Below are 14,563 nucleotides of genomic sequence, written 5' to 3' on the forward strand. Positions count from 1 at the left end.
CGCAAGCTGCGATCGAACCAGGGCCCCATGTACCAGAGGTGAACGCTCTGCCACTGAGCTACCGTGTCCATAACATGCTCTAGTTTATTTTTGCTTATCCACTTCTTATGGACACAACTATCCTTCGTATGATTTCCCAAAATCCAATCATGGGCCGTCGTGAATGATCAAATGATGACCAAAGTAAATCAGACACGGAAGTTATTATAGCTTGTAACAATTCATAGAATTATGCTGTCGGTCGTCTCATGAACAACCGATTCAAAAAACGACATACTGTAGCTATATGTTACAGGAGCAGATCGACTCACATGGATTGCATAAACTACTGGGAACACATTTACTCCGGCGCTATTTTTACTGGAGCCAAGAAGTTCACGTGAAAGATGTAATGATTTTTCCCCTTCCTTTTTACATTCTATAAAAAATCAAGTAGTACCGTACTTGTGCAAGACTCTTGCGCAAGAGTCTTGGTCTTGGTCTTGGTCTTGGTCTTGGTCTTGGTCTTAGTCTTGGTCTTGGTCTTGCATGCAAGACTCTTGCAAAAACTGCAAGACCAAGACTCTTGCGCTCTACCGTCTTCCCCAATTTCTCAGAATATTCTAGAAATCAAGGACTAATATTAAATTTATCTGTATAATTTTGTAGAAAGTGTAAAATACTAATGCAAAATAATACTCAAAACTAAACGAATTATGGCTTTCATTATTGCCCCTTCATATGTAAAGGTATAAAGGAAATCAATATTAACTTATAGGACAAAGGAAGTAGCTAGAAAAGCTAGTTGTCGTAAGACAGAATTAGATAAATCTAAGTCTGTTGTATTGAATCGGATTACACAAATCGATGATTCCTGAGATTAATTAAAATTAACAATCGTAAATATTCTATTTCATTGAAATATACATTGTGAAAAAAAAAATGTCCATACTTAATTTCTTGGTTGTTCGTAGGCAAGCAAAAGGTAAACGATGTTCCTGTAACATAGTATTGTAGTATTGTAAATATTCTATTTCATTGAAATGTACGTTATGAAAAAAAAATCCATGCTTAATTTATTGGTTTTTCGCAGGCAAGTAAGAAGTAAACAATGTTCTTGTAACATCGTATTGTAGTATCGTAAAATTAACAATGGTAAATATTCTATTTCATTGAAATATACGTTATGAAAAATGTCCATGCTTAATTCCCTGGTTTTACATAATCAAACAAGAAGTATACAATGTTTCAGCAGTATCGTATTGCAGCACAATGTGGTTTTCAGTTCTGTTTAGACAACTGTCAGTAGTAGAGAAAGAATCTTCTTGAATTTCCTAAGGTTGGAATGCGTTGATCCCTTCTTTAAAATCATTCATTTAATGCGTAGTATATTCGAATTAATCCATAATTCAGTAAGTTGTTTGCAAATATTGTGTGAAAAAAAAAAGTCGTAGAACAGTGGGCGTCTGAAGTTTTTAAAAAAGGAAGAAGATAAACCATGAAATCACAAATTTATACAATTGATAGTTCAGCTTCATTTTTATTTTATTTTCTTTTTCTGCATATAAAAACTCATATGCATCAACATTATTCTATTTTGGTATTATTTCCAGATCATAGATCTTGTTGTCCGTTACAATTTGACTTTATTTTAGTTTGGTAGTTGGAGCTATCTGAATATACATATAACCCGTTTAAAAGAATGAAAACTAAACGACCGAAAGAAGAATGAGGGAGAATGGTGAGTGATCTCGTCCTTACAATTGCCAACCATTTCATATTCGTTAAAGAATTGATTTTTTTTTATGGATGTTCTAAATAGCGAAAGATTTGTAGATAGTTTTTTAACGTAGATATACACTATCCTTCGCTTTGAAAATGGCATTTTTTTTAATGATGTTTCCTGCATATTCCAGTGACCCACATAAAATGTATATAGCTGAATTGAAACGGCTGTGGCTGTTGTCGTATAGGAATTTTAACATTTCAACAAAATGGCTGTGCAGAGAGGGAGGGAAGGAAGATATAACCCAAACGACCCGAAAGAGGATGCAACATAGGCTCTCTTCCAAGATATGACATTTTGGATGTTGATTTTGGCAGTTAACATGAAATAAAGAGTCTTCGCAACATAAAGAAATAAAGAGGGAGATGTCTTCTCTGATGTTGAAACTTAATATTTTGAATGTTGCAGGCATCCCACTAGAAGCCCTGTGATATTAAATTCAGTGTGTTTAAAGTAAACAATGTTTATTTTAATGTATATTATCATAAGTTTTTATTGCGCGTTTAATATTATCTTTCCTTATATTTTTAAGACATCCTATGATTTACATATGTTTTTACATCGTTTAAATTTTGTTCAGTAAACGCGTAACAAATAATTACTTTTTTTAAAATCACAGAATAATTATTAGCGTATAATTACTTAATGATATTATCTCCACATAAAAACTCTTGCTATAATCAAAATCAACATTGAAAAATTATTAAATCTTACTATAGCTAACCTGCATAAGGTCACAGGTTCAATCACAAATCATTGGAACTTTAAAGAAATAATAATAAAGAAATAATAAGAAATAATAATCATTGGAGTTTTAAGATGAACAAACAGTTTCATTAAGATATTTTCTTCCTTTTCATGTAATGGCTCAATTTTGCCATCATATTATAAACATTTTCGTTATAACGTAATCCTGAAAATAATAATGTAATCATTATATAGGCCTACTATTGTCTCCTTTAAATGAACTATAGTGACTAGACTTGAAACTACTTATCTCCAATCAGTAGTTGTTAGTCTGTTCGTAATCAATTATAAAGATAATTTTTGTTAGTCTGAGTTTTTACCATACAATATAAACACACTAATAAATAAATATAAAAATGAAATCTTTGAGTTTAACGTCCCACGCTTATGCCCGATAGGCTAAAGTAGACGGGGATAATGAGAAACGAATAAAAATCAGTGGAATGAAGAAAGTGGGAGAACCCTGAGAAAACTCATGCACAAGGTTTGGCCACCACAAAGTCCACTTGGCGCGGGCTGGGATCGAACCCTACGTATCAGAGGTTAACGCTCTGCCACCTCTTCGCATATACCCATTCTTATATATACCCATTCTTCGCATAGGGGGCTGTATTTGGAAGTCAACGTCTGTGGGAGTATCGCCATTGATCTCAGCGACCGCGAAAACTATAAATACGACTCTAATATCGGTCATTTTCTACTACTTTTACATGACCCCTCTGGTTCGAAATTTGAAAAAAAAAGAAAAGAAAAGAAACGCTTTATCTTGGTCTGGGGCCTGGACCAAGGTACTCGTAACCCAAATTTGATAACTCTCAATCCACTCGTCTGATCCCCAGGCCGCACACAGGCAGACATACAGACAAACTCTTTGTATATATATGTGTGCGTGTAGGTGTGTGTGTGTGTGTGTGTGTGTGTGTGTGTGTGTGTGTGTGTGTGTGTGTGTGTGTGTGTGTGTGTGTGTGTGATAGTAAAATAAAGAAATTCAACAATAAGAAGAAAAAGAAATCAACAATAAGGAAAAGAATCCAATGATAAAATTTTAAAAATGGCTTGCTATTTTTTTATATATTCTTTAAAATGCAGAAGAAAGAACTAACCACTTAACTAGTTGTAAAATAGTATGCAAAAACAATGTTTTAACACTCATTACCATAGTTATTCTACTGGAAATTAAAATAGAATTGACAATATGAGGTTATCGTACATCAAAGAGGAGGGGAGATAAGAATTGGTTTAGTCTCCTCTTTCATGTGGAAAACAGGGGGATATTGCAGTTACAATGAATGTCTCCCTGGCTTTTTGATTGTCAATTTACTACGTTTATCAATCAATGTCATTCTCCAATTCATTGTTAGTCCTTAGGTGCTGCGCACTGAAGAATGACATTTGATTAAAATAGATACCCGCTTTGCCAGAAACAACTCAGCAAAATAGAGTCCGTTAAACATCTGCTTGTCTAAGCAGTATATAGTAAATATATCTTTTACGAAAACAAATTCTAATCCAGGTGCAGAATTAGAAATGAACTTTGATTTCCTGATAATATCATTGCTTGATGTTTAGAAAATTAATTTTGAATTGCTTTTTGAAAAATAAAGTTGAAAATATTAAACATTTGTTTGGAAAAAAGGTGGTACGTATAATCCTGCTCACATTCATGGCCTGTCCTGCAAACTGCAATATTAGTTTAATTTTACTTTTCAAAATTCTGAAAAATAAATTATTAAAATAAACAATAATAAATAATACAATTTACTTTTTTCAGTACTAGCAACGGCAATTTTTAAATTACAATAGTTTCTAAGGCTTAAAAAATTATGTTAAATTTTAAGGTTAATTTTTATTATTTGAAGTGCAAAATCTACGTTGTGAAGAATCTGGCTTCTTCATATGGTGCATGTGTATATTTATTAGTGCTGTTAAAATAATTCGAATATTCGTTGTTGTTTTCAAAACAGCTCTTGTACCGTTTAGAAAACATTTGGTAAAGGAGAAAAAATATCTCTGCCTCAAAATCTTATCGGAATTGTGAAATATTTTGTGTTTAATATTTATGTTGGTAGGAATTGATTTGCAATCAAATTGGCATTATTATACTTATTATTTCCCAAATATTAAAGAAAATATTTTGGACAAAACAAATCTAGACCAACTCTGCTGCACCCACGAAACGTTATGCTCTCTGTATGGTAGAATTGTCGCCGCCCAAGTGGTGGATTACGAGTTCCTTCCACCAGGTCAGACCACCACCACTGACCTCTACTCTCAGCAGTTGCAATGAGTGGACCGTGCATTGAGGCAGAAGACGGCATTCATTAATCGAAAGGGTGTGCTGTTCCTGTACTACAATACCAAGCTACATGTGGCAAAGAGGACCGTGAAAGACCCTTCGGCAACTTGGCTGGGAGACATTGTGCCATGCACCACCTTCATAACCTTGCGACAACCGATTACCACCTTTTTCATTCCCTCGACATCGACCTCCGTGGGAGATGCTTCGCAAATGAGAGAGAGACCTTCGGAATGCAGTCATGGATTTCTTTGCATTCATGACCGCCGATTTTTATCACCAGAGTATTGTGCGGCTGCAGAAACGTTGGCGAAAGGTGTTGGATGCTGATGGACATTACTAAAGGTACGTACTGTCCACTGTATTGCTCTTTGTTTATGACTGTTCTAGAACGGCAAGAAGTTTTTTTTTTTTGTTGTTACCTTGTACCGTGGACGGTACGTACCGGTCAGGAGTGAAATGGTAGGTACAACATGGTCACCCTGTGGTGTGAAGACTCCAGATCCATCACAAAGCAAATCAGGTTATTCACTGGAAATAATAATCATAAAATTTTAGATAGCAGAGAAAGAAGTGTGATGATCGTGAAAAATAATAAGATATCAGATTTACATATTTCGTAGCTCTATCTACTGAAAAAAAAAAAAATAATTTTTAGATGCCAATTCGTTTGTCTCGATGTATGTGCATACATGTAGAGGCTAAATGATGAAAATAATAACAGCAATTTTCTCAAAAATGGTTCTAATAATTTTGTTCATGTTTCATTAATCAATACTTCATTATCAACCCTACATTATGGTATAAGTAATTTTTGTAGGAAATAATCTAGAAGTGATAGTTTACTCATTAAGGGTAAGTTCTTTTAAGATGGTTGTCTCAAAAAACACTCAGGCGATTTTGTTGATATTTCATAAATAAATATTTCATTAATGTATTATAGATCTACAATATGACATGAAGAAAGTTCACAAAGACTAGTTTATCATTCAAAATTTTCCGGACAATTTTCTCAAACACAATTCAGAGGAGTTTATTCATATTTTATAAATACATATTTCAATTAAAAGCCCTATAATGTAGCATAAGTCATTTCCCATTTGAAAAAAAAGGTCCATAAAGGATAATTGACAATTGCTTATTGGTGAGTTTTTACCTGTCGATTTTCTTCAAAATAATTTAGGCGTTTTGTTTATATTTTACAAATAAATATTTCATTAACAACCCTACAATATGATGTAAGTTATTACTTATTAAAACAGTGGTTTCCAACCTGGTGCGTGGGGCACGGTGGCTCAGTGGCGCTAGTGCGTGGAGTCCCTGATTCGATCTCCGTCCAAGTAAGTTTATAGTGGACAGTATCATGTCCATGAGCTTTCTTGGAGTACTTCGTTTCCTCCCACTTTCTCATTCCAATAATTCTTCCGTCATCATTTACTTGCCTTAATCATTGTCTTCCTTAGGCTAAAGGGCATGATAATCCTGGGACGTTAAACTGAAATAGCCTATTTCATTTATTTTATTTTATTTTTTTTCAAACTGGCGCTCCTTTTGGTGAACCCTAAATACTGCAGCCTTGCCCCCTGCTTTCCATTCATTGCTGTGACCTCTTTCGGGAGTTTAGATGTAGCATTGAATTTCCAATAATAATAATAATAATAATAATAATAATAATAATAATAATAATAATAATAATAATAATAATAATAATAATAATAATAATAATAATAATAATAATAATCTATATATATAAAAGAGAACGTACAAATCCTTTGTTAGCTCATCACGCTAATACGGCTGAACCAATTTCTTTCATTTTTGGGGGGTTATTAAGATTTGGACCCTAGATGGTTTTTATCATATCACTTTAATTTTCAATTACCAGTGTCTTGAGATAATTGACCATTCAAGTGTCCATAACGTAGAAATCCTTTGTTAGCTCATCATAGCTAAATCTAAACGTATTTATATGCAACCCACATGACCGTGTCACTCGGCGGGTTAACATAAATGACAGGCGATATAATGTTAACATTTACTACAATCTTCTATGGTTTTTATCATATCACTTGAAAGAGAAAAAGTAAAAATTATCTAAGTAACAAAGTTTATTGCGTTCCGGGGTGACCCCAGCGAAGCGGGGTGAACGCTGCTAGTAATAATAATAATAATAATAATAATAATAATAATAATAATAATAATAATAATAATAATAATAATAATAGTAGTAGTAGTAGTAGTAGTAGTAGTAGTAGTAGTAGTAGTAGTAGTAGTAGTAGTATAGTAATTTACATTTGTGTCCAGCAAAGCTTCTGCATACAATTATAGTAGTAATGATTTACCAGGTTTGTTCTTAATGGAACCACAGTTCTTATTCGATAATTATTTTGTTTGTAGGGATCTTAATTTAACGTTTCTTTACTACATTCGTATAACATCTGTAATTAAGAATATAGTTCTTTTCTGTCAGTAGCTTGAGCACCCCTTGATTAACTCTTAACACCCCACACATTGGAAACTATTGCATTAAAAGGTTCACAAGGAGTAGTTTGATGAATCCTGAGGTGACTTTTCTCCGAACGAAGGTTTGTTGTTGCTGTTGTTGTTTGTTTGTTTGTTTCTTGTTTCTTTTCTGAAATGCCTGTTATAATTTTGCTCATATTTCAGAAATGTAAATGTTTTAATTCTGCACTGCAGCATTGCATTCGGGAGAAAGTTATATGTAATGGCTTTTCTTAGAAAATCCTGTAATCTAAAGTTACTTCTGTTTTCAGGAATTGCTTCATCGTTGAGTAATAACGATGAGTAGTATCTAAGTTACGTGGTGACGTTACATACTTTACAACGTCATACTGTTGTGGCATGTGGTGTAGCATGTGGTAACATACTTCTTGAAAATACTGAAAAAGTTTTTTTTTTTGTTACTATTATTTTTCTAACCTAAGACGAAGACTAGGCCAACTGCCCTTTTTAAAAATCAAAATTATGCTTAATCATCGTAACTGAAAAGCATTATCCAGTTACATAAATATTCCTTATGTACTTCTGAAATGGAAGCTATTCTTGGGACGCTGCAGTGGCGTATTTAGGGGGGTGGCTATCGGGCTCAAGTCCTCCCTCCCGAAATAAATTTGTCATATATACAACTTCATTAAAATTTACCGGCACCCAAAAGGAAAAATATAAGTACTTATTCACCGGTTGTGCGTAGACACCCTCCGAAACAAAATCCTAAATAAATACGCCACTGGGACGCTGAATCGATTTCAAAAAAACGCTTCCCGATATCTCTTATTGTTTTTACTCTTTGGAAATCACATTCGAACTGAAAGTAGTAGTACATTTCAAGCCCTTCCGATTTCGGTAGAGTGTTACAGATCTTTACGGCTTGCTTTGCTGCGATGTTGAATTGATTTCAGAGAACAGCTTGTCGCTAGCTATGACCGTTTTTGTTCTATGACGATTCAAAGTTGAAACCGGTGAAATGTTTGATTTCTATCACTTGCGGCTTAAACTTATGAAGCTTTTAAGCTACCGTACCCTTTTTAAATCGTACTGTGAGCTACCAACCAAAAGAACCACCAACATTTTAAAAAACTAACATTTGTTTATTGCCTATAAACTTACATTTCTGGTAAATATGAAATCAAACTATCCAAATTAGCAAATGTCTAATAAAAACACGAAAAACAAAGTGCACAACCCCACGCGTATACAATCGACTATGAGATGAGGCTGACAATGACAGTTGCGCTGGAGAAACAAGCAGATGTTCTCAGCGCGGAGAAACAAGATATCAGCGCACCTTGGGGGGCGCGGTGGCTCAGTGGTAGAGCGTTCACCTCCGGTGCTTGGGGTCCCTGGTTCGATCCCAGCTCGCGCCGTGCGTACTTTGTGGAGGACAAACACCGTGCTAGTGGGTTTTCTCGGGGTTCTCCCGTTTCCTCCCACTTTCTTCATTCCACCATTTCATTCATTTCTCATTATCACCGTCTCATTTAGCCTAACCGGCATAACCGTGGGACGTTAAACTTAAAGATTTCATTTCATTTCTTTTTTTTCATCAGCGCACCCTGTCGTTAGCGTCAGCTCAGTGGAGGAATCAAGTTTAGTCAACTGAAGCGTTAAGAGGCCTCATCCCGGCGAAATTAAAATACCGTTAATTTTACAGTAATTATGTGATATCTTCAAATAGATAAAATATAATTGAAATATGGAACAAGACCGCCCTAGACAATATTATTTTGTGTGAGGTACCGTTATCACTAGTCACCTAGTGGCTTTCCGTTTTCAGCTGTTTAGAAACGCAAAAATAAATGCCGATTTTCAAAATGGCTCGAAATCTAAAGCAGATAAGTAAGTCGTGATAACGGTATCTCATTTAAAATTATATTGTCTTGAGCGCTCTTGTTCCACATTTCGATTATCTTTCATCTATTGGAAGATATCACACAATTACTGTAAAATTAGCGGTATTTTAATTTCGCCGGGATGAGGCCTCTTAATGTGATCAACCGGAAATATCCCCGCGAGCTACTAGTAGCTCGCGATCGATAGTTTGGTGATCACTGGAATAGAGGGTTAACATAGGAGATGCAACCTATTCTTGGGACACTGAATTTATTGCAAAAAGCAGATTCTCAATATCTCTTACAGTTTCTTTTGTATGGAAAGCAGTATTAAAACTGGAAGTACTAGTGAATTTCAACCACTTCCGGTTTTGGCAGAGTGTTAGGGTGGTAATGGTATATTTTCTTGAGACATTGAATCGCTTGCAAAGCAACGCTTGCCGTTATCCGTTTCCAATTTTGTTCCATGGCGATAAACGTTGAAACCGAAAATTGTTGATTTTACCACTTACGGTTTAAATAGAGAGTTAACGCAGGAAATGGTATCTATATTTTGGGTCTGAATTGATTTAAAAAAAAAAATCGCTATATCTCTGACCGTTTTTGCTGTAATATCTGTCGACAAACGAACGGACATATCTGTTCTATAGGACCCCTGACATTCATACTGATATAGTTCGGAAGTCTAATAATAATGTTTGGTAATGCTTGAACAGGGGAATAGGCTACTCCCCAAATTCTTACCTTAGGGGCCTTGACTCCCCATACCCTCTGTACTTTTGCCTATGTTTATCCTTTCTTGAAGTAATTAAATTGAAACAATAGGTTTTCAAATTGCAATTAAGCCGTCACAATAGTTTTAAATAGAAGAAATGCCTGCACACTAGCGACACCTATAATCGTCAGACAGGCAAGCGATATCGCAGGAATCGACATCTATTAGCGTGCCTATTTATTATTAAGAATTAGCGTGACTCACTGAGACGTTTACCTTTTATAAATAGCCCGCGCCACGTGAGCTTTGTGGTGGATAAACACCGTGCGCGTGAGTTTTCTGGGGATTCTCCCGTTTCCTCCCACTTTCTTCATACCACCATTTTATTCATTTCTCATCACCACCGTCTCCTTTAGCCTAGCCGGCATAATCGTGGGACGTAAAACTTTCATTTTTTATTTTGTAAATATATTTTCATAAAGAAGATATTCAGTAATAACTAACTAATTCTATGGCCTATGGAACCTGAAGGTTCAATGCCACGTTCACAAAAGCTCTCCAGTGATTTCTGTCCTTAGCCAACTGGATCCAGTTTCTAGTTTGTATTCCTATTTCTGCGAGATTCATCTTAATATTATCCTTCCATCTGTGCCTAGATCTTCCTAATGGTCGTTTTCCGATTGGTCTTCCAGTTAAGACTTTGAAAGCCGTTCCCGTTCCTCTTGGGTAATACTTTCCATAATAATATTCAGTAATTCTTTTCAATAAATCAAATAAGTCAGAGAGTTCAATATCGAATCGTTTTCATGTATGGTGTTACTGAACTAAAGAAATAACGCATGTTGTAATATTTTCCGATGCTTTTGGACAGCGGCTGTAGCTCGGACTTTTTCGCACAGGTCCATACGATTTATTTCTTGTTATTTTGATGTAAAGAAAAACCTCTTCAGATTGTCGGTATAGTTCATTTTCACCCTGTATATTAACTGCAAATGGATTACTATTTCTTGATTTATATGGAAAGGCTTTCACAGGCTCTGACACAAAATCCCGAATTTTTTCAATTGGAAAGTCGTCAGCATTTAACAAACTGCTTAAGAATAGTGACTTCCGTTCAGTTGCAAGTGTATTTTGTTCTGACTCTTGTCAACAGGCTGCTGGAAGAAAAGCAATGCAGGTCATTGGTGTACACAAATGTACGGTACTGCGCCATCGAATGTTACTTGAGAAGGTAGTTGGAGCTACATCATTTGTTACACCTGAACATTTACCACCTACTAATTCGTCTACAAAGTACCATAGCTTTCGTACATACTTTCAAATAAGAATCTGGAAATCTACAGAAGGGGAAATGAAGGCTGAAGAGTGGGGTTGGTATATAAAGGATAATTCCTACTATCTCATACTTTGTGATATGCCACCAGCTCCAGAGTATCTACTTAACATGATACGGTGTTCTTGTATACGAGTAGATGCACATGATACGGATGATTCACATCGAAGTGTTTGTATTTTACGAACTTCAGTTTTTTAACGCAAACACATAATTTGAAGTAATTTTATCTAATTTAAAAGTTGATATGTGAACTCTGTTTATCATTATTACCTGAAACACAGTTGCTGTAGAATAGTCTTGATATATATAGTTTTATTAAAAATACTATTGGGTATAAACGAAAGCTGAGTTAAGTTTAAAAGTTTTACATTATGCGTACAAAAGGATAAGCACAAACAAGTCATACCATTGCTAAATGAATTACATTGTTAGCATTCTCACACATACAAAATACAGTGAAGTGGCAATAACTGTTAATTTATTGAGCTATAAATAAAAAAAAATACATTTATTGTAAATTAATAGTGTTTTACACGAAACGGTGTAAGATAGGAGAAAAATGTTATTATTAAAAACTTTAGCATTTATATGTAGCTTTTATTTTGAAAATGTTTCATGTAAATCCGATTGCATAGACCTGAGTTACAGACAATTATTTAAGGTGTATATGTAAGAAATTATGATTTTTAAAATTAAATTTCGTTTTTCACAAGAAACTGTACGAGATAGGATATAAATGCTCCTAATAAAAAAATATATATAGTACGTAAAATGATCTTTGACTTAAAAAACAATCGTCAAAATCGTATTACAGGAAACTGAGATACAGAAAAAATTGCAAGATAGACGCAAGGTTTTTAAACCATGGTCCGTCATTTTGAAAACCGTTTTTAGGGGTGTTCCCGTAGTCCGATTTTGTCGGATTTTGAATATGTTATTCAGTAATGATTCCTGAATCAAAAACGGTTCAAAAAGTTTCTATTGCAATTTTGCCCAGGTTAAGGGTATAATTGCTCAAGATTTCCTGGACTAAAAAGAAATGTTAATTAAGAAAACATTCGAGACAGACAAACGCTGTCCCCGTTAAAAATAGAGGACAATCTTAGACATGCATTCAAATAAGTAAAATTCGAGAATTTTATCAGTGGAAATTTGAAATATTTTCTTTTGTTCATTATTGAGAACGAATCCAAGCGAATACATGATTTTCGTATAATAATAATAATAATAATAATAATAATAATAATAATAATAATAATAATAATAATAATAATAATAATAATAATAATAATAATAATAATAATAATAATAATACAATTAAGAATGTTCAAAAATTACTTCCTGCCGCCCCGTTCCCTCCCCCCTGCGTCTCTCCACAGGTTCCGAAGCAAAACTTGAAATGACGTTACTGCCTCGATGTTTGGCCGGACAGTTTTATTTCTGTGATGAATTGACTCTTAAGTTATTCGTAGTATTTTTCCATTATATAAATTTGGATATTTTTTCACACAGATTGAATTGTCCGCGATTGAAGACTTCCGGGTAGCTTCCAATATGGGGTGACCAGATGTTTTCTTATATATTGTTACCACCATGATTTAATTCAATCACCCTTTCACCCTCCTATCGCCCTCCTATTAAAAAAAAAAAGACTGATGGTCTGAATGAGGGTAGACTACAGAGTCTGGATGTTCGGAAAATTGCGATGCATGATTTAATGCAGAGGCTGTTAAGAAACCATCAGACGAGAAGAGCTGCCAGCTGCAATCTTCATCATCTGAGCGAGGACGTACGGAGGACGCGTGTTTCCGCAGTCAACACTGAGTTGAAAGAACTTCTTTCTCCCTCGTTCTTCACTGTATTGTTGAAAGGTTTAGTTGGGACGGAAAGGGATCCATGAGGATTTCCAATTCAACCCGCGTGACACACAACATTGAAGCTGTTTCATGTTTGTATAACGTAGGTGCCTTACAGAGCTCCAATGCACTTTGACGAAACTATTACGTACTGTAAAGTGGGGTGTAAGTGACGTCTTTTGTTGTATGACCCTTCATTCATATGGTCCAACTTTCTCGTAGTTATCGCCAAGACAAATAAACAACTCGACTGGCTGATTATAATGCTGTACGTACATTTTTCTGTCTTTCTTCTTTTTTTTAAATAAACAATTAAAACAGCGAAGAGGCGCTTTATCAAACCAATCTGTTGTCTATATGTGCAGAAGAGTGTGTAGTATATTTCCATGTTAAATCATCGGAAGTTGAGCGGAAAATCTGTCCGGATGTGGTAACTGTAATCTACTTTCCGTCACAGTTCCTTATTTCGAAGAACAGTGCGTCAGACAATGTGTAGTAATGAATTGTTGTATTGATTGGAAGTGTGCAGACTGGTTATTTATTATACTTGTAGACAATAGGATAACTTCCTCTGTTTTTTTCTGCTTATCTTGTGTTTTGGTTTATTATCGAAAACCACAAACAAATTAAAAGCTCGCCGCGAATTAGTCACCTTGTTTTTGTGTTCAGAAATCTTGTACACCTGAGGAACCAGTGTTGTGAAATCAAAAATACACAAAAAGTTTTTAAAAAAAACTTTTTAGAAAAAGTGCAGTCAGTTGGTTCCACTAGCTGTAAACTGAGTTGTGAAGCACAACTATTGTAGAGGGGGAAAAAACGCTGAGGTAAGTAAATACAATGTCTTAAACGCGTGCAAATACTCGGCACTGTAATTGGGGATGGGCACGAGCGAGTTCGAGTGAATTTTCTTTGAAACTCGACTCGAAATAGATATCTTTGAGCTCGACTCGAATTCGGGTTGAGTTTCGAATCGAGTCGATCCAATCCGAGTCAAATCTAGCCAAATTCTGTGTGTATTTTCAAGTACTCTCTTTAAGTATCCTACATAGACAATATAATTATTATCAATGATACTACTACTACTACTACAACCCTGCTCCCGCCAAGTAAACTTTGTGGTGGACAAACACCGTGTGCGTGGGTTTCCTCGGGGTTCTCTCGTTTCCTCCCCCTTTCTTCATTCCACCATTTCATTCATTTCTCATAATCACCGTCTCCTTTAGCCTAACTGGCATAACCGTGGGACGTAAAACTCAAAAATTTCATTTCATTTTTACTACTACAACTTCCGAGTTTATATATTGTGTTGTATATCACAAGACCACTTGCTACTAACATTTACCGATAAATATTGAAGACTTAGGGATTTTTTAAATCACAGAATTAATCTCATGATCAAAGTATACCAGCAACTGGAAAAAAGTTTCCGTTGATATCCTAAAATGTCATATAGTTCTCCTTTCTGGATGCTTTCCTTTTATTTAACAATGATTCAACCA

The 14,563-nt window shown here is 34.9% G+C and overlaps 1 protein-coding gene across 5 annotated transcripts in view; it reads left to right on the plus strand.

The window, feature by feature from the left end:
• moody (G-protein coupled receptor moody) overlaps window positions 1-14,563 on the plus strand; it is a 116,921-nt gene that overhangs the window by 35,663 nt on the left and 66,695 nt on the right. The window contains exon 1 of one of the 5 annotated variants that reach the window (XM_081772167.1): window positions 13,061-13,332. The exons of 3 other annotated variants lie outside the window; for them this stretch is intronic. The gene's annotated coding sequence lies outside the window, so the exon portion shown is untranslated. Of the gene's footprint in view, window positions 1-13,060; window positions 13,333-13,417; window positions 13,889-14,563 lie in introns of those variants that run through there. One more of the 5 variants, XM_081772166.1, reaches the window with a different exon arrangement.

Source organism: Thermobia domestica, chromosome 9, assembly GCF_964235325.1.
Source record: "Thermobia domestica chromosome 9, izTheDome1.hap1.1, whole genome shotgun sequence".
Lineage (NCBI taxonomy): Eukaryota > Metazoa > Arthropoda > Insecta > Zygentoma > Lepismatidae > Thermobia > Thermobia domestica.